Source organism: Cyprinodon variegatus, unplaced genomic scaffold (genome assembly GCF_000732505.1).
Source record: "Cyprinodon variegatus isolate N-32 unplaced genomic scaffold, C_variegatus-1.0 Scaffold140, whole genome shotgun sequence".
NCBI classification, from domain to species: Eukaryota; Metazoa; Chordata; class Actinopteri; order Cyprinodontiformes; family Cyprinodontidae; genus Cyprinodon; species Cyprinodon variegatus.
Window position 1 is genome coordinate 138290 of NW_015150593.1, and position 2918 is coordinate 141207.

Here is a 2918-nt window from a genome sequence, read left to right on the forward strand (position 1 = left end):
AAACTTAAAATACAAATTCATGGAACTACATATTTAGTACCATATCTGATAATGTACTCTGCAAAAAAATGAAATCTAAATAAGTCATTTCTTCTTAAAATAAGTGCATTTTTTCTTGAATTAAGGATTTAAGTGAGACACTTTGCCAATGGAACAAGACAATTTACGCTTAAAATAAAAAAACAATTGCATTGTCTTAATTTAAGTGCATTTTATCTAGATATCTTATTTTAAGAGTAAAAATACTAATTCCATTGGCAAATCATCTTATTTACCTGCTCAAATTAAGGTTAAATACCCTTAATTTAAGACATTTTTACTCATTTTGAGATCATTTTTGCAGTGTACCAATTAGGGCTGAAACAATTAATCGTGATTAATCGATTATTGAAATAATCGTCAACTAATTTAGTAATCTATTAATTGTTAACTGGAGAACAGCGACTGTAAAACCTGCCTTTAGCTGACAGAGGAACCGAATCAGAGCAACAATTATATCAAAGATGTGGAAAAATATGTAAACATTTTGCAATTAAGATTAAAAAAAAAAAAAAAACGTTTTCGTCCGTCAGTCTGCTCTATCCACAACTCCTCAAGTGGAAACATTTTAGTTTACCTGGTTTAATTCTGTTAAAAATCTTCTGTAAGGAACCTTCGGTTATTCGGTTATTAATCGATTAATAAAAAAAAAGGGACAGATTAATCAGTTTGTAAAATAATTGTTAGTTGTCAGTTTGACAACTTTCAGTTGAAGCGACAAGTTTTTCTATACAAAAGTTTAATAAAACAAAAATGGATAAGAAATCCATTTATTTTTAGTTAGATTGTTATTATGATTATGAGATTATTCCTTAAGATGCTACAATTGTGAATGTTACAATTATAAAACAACATTTATTCGCACATTATTATTCATAGATACAGTTAAAATTTAAAATGTAAACAAACCCTTTAATTTATTAGTAGTTTTCTTATAAAAAAAAGTGTTTTCCAATATTATATTCTTTATAAAACAAGATAAAACTTTGTTTAGTTTTCTTTCATGTCATGGAACGGCCTTATAATGTTTAATAGTCTTCCTCATACTATTATACATACTATTATTAGTATGATGAAGGAAAATAGATGGCAGCAGCTTTTTAACACGATAACTCAATATAATTTTCACTTTTAAAAAGTACAGAAATATTTAGAGCTGAACACAAAATCCAAGCAGAATAAGGAATAAAGATATGATGTGAAGCTCAGTTTATTTGCCCTTCATGTCAGCCTGGATGGTTGTTTACATTGTTCATGGTGGTTTTCATCACACCATGGAGGCCCTCGGAGCATAACCGACGTTACAGCTGATGATGCCGGAGCTCGCAGAGCAACATTTGCAGCGCTTCAGACTGTCATAGTGTGTCACAAGCCACTGGAAATAATACTATTCATTGCTCAGTGGGGCAATTGTCACATTGCATCTGAAAGCCCCTTAGCATCGCTCGCCGTAGGAGAAAAACAGAGCGACATGGGTTGCATTTTTGGAGCCCCCAGTAAGGACGGCCACAAGTCAAAGCCTGAATAGTGCCTTTTCATTGGGTTGGAGTTTCATAAGGTTGTATAACAGGAAAGCATAGATACTGTACCGCTATTCAGACACTTCTCCACAAAGTGAGCAACATCTTTGAAGCAAAAACGTTCTTATTTGCAGTCTGCTGAGTGTTTCTGTTTATTTTGTTTCAATTAAATACATAATTACTGCTTAATTAAGCTGTTGTTTTGCATGTAGTGAGTACGGGCTGTAGATTATATATAACAAAAGAGGGAAAAACAGTTTTTTAGACGGGTTTCCCTGCTGGAAATATATACACATATGAATTCAAGATCACAGAGTCTGGTATGGAAATATACGGTGTATCCAGGCTTTCCCTTTTCTCCATAAATTATTACCCAGCATATGTGCAGGGTAGGACAGGCATGCGTAAAGGATACCAGAGAAGTATGGTGCCATTGGTCTGCCCCCAGACCGCACAGTGTGCTCCGCTGCCAGCAGTGCCTCCTATAATTATAGAGCAGAATTTGGGAAACTGCCTCTATCCAGGCTAAACTGAAACTAAAACCCACATTTCATCTTTGGTATTTGCTCTTTTCAGTTTCTAAGAACCCCATATTTAAACATTTGTTATTTTTGGACTTATTCTGAATATCATTGAAAAAGAATCAGAGCACCGTGTTAGAGAAGAAGTAGCTCTAAACATTAGCGCCTAAGCCTGGTAGCTTTGCTCCTTTACACCTGCTTTATTTATATTAATTCAGATTTAATCTATTTATTCTTCTATCTGCTTGTGGAACTGTGATTCTTCAACCGACTGGTCAAATAACAGGCAAACCTAGGGCCCTATAAAATCCGTTTTATTTTTCCCAAATTCCATTTTTTCCGTTTTAATTAATGAGAATTAAGTTTTTTTACCCTTTACTGTTATTTCAGTCGTAAAAAGAATGTGCTTTTAATGTTAATGATTAAAATGTACACAAATAAAATAGGAATGACCTTAAATTTATAATTTATTGAGGTAAAAAAACACATTTCCTCAGTACTTTTACTGTATGATGCAACATAACACTGCACTCTAAGTACTAATGGTTATGAACCAATGGTTATAAATAAAAGTGCTCGATTAGTTTTTTCAAGTAAAAAAATAAAATAGTACCTCTCAATTTCAGAATTATAAAGTATTTCATAAAGAATCATATTTTCCATACAGCAAATTAAAGTGCATAAAAAACAAAGCAAAATACAGCAAGTATGTAAGCGTCGTGTTTCTCAACTTTTTCGCCGAAAGCGGAGCTGTGGAGACCCGCCCCGCCATTTTTTTCAATGTTTTGATGGGGGAGGGTGAGCGGAAATGACGGAGCGGGAGGGGTTGTGTCGCCCA

General features: G+C 33.6%; 1 protein-coding gene across 3 annotated transcripts in view; it reads left to right on the forward strand.

Moving 5' to 3' along the window:
• LOC107086010 (pleckstrin homology domain-containing family A member 5-like) overlaps positions 1-2918 on the forward strand; it is a 190532-nt gene that overhangs the window by 106026 nt on the left and 81588 nt on the right. The window lies entirely within an intron of this gene.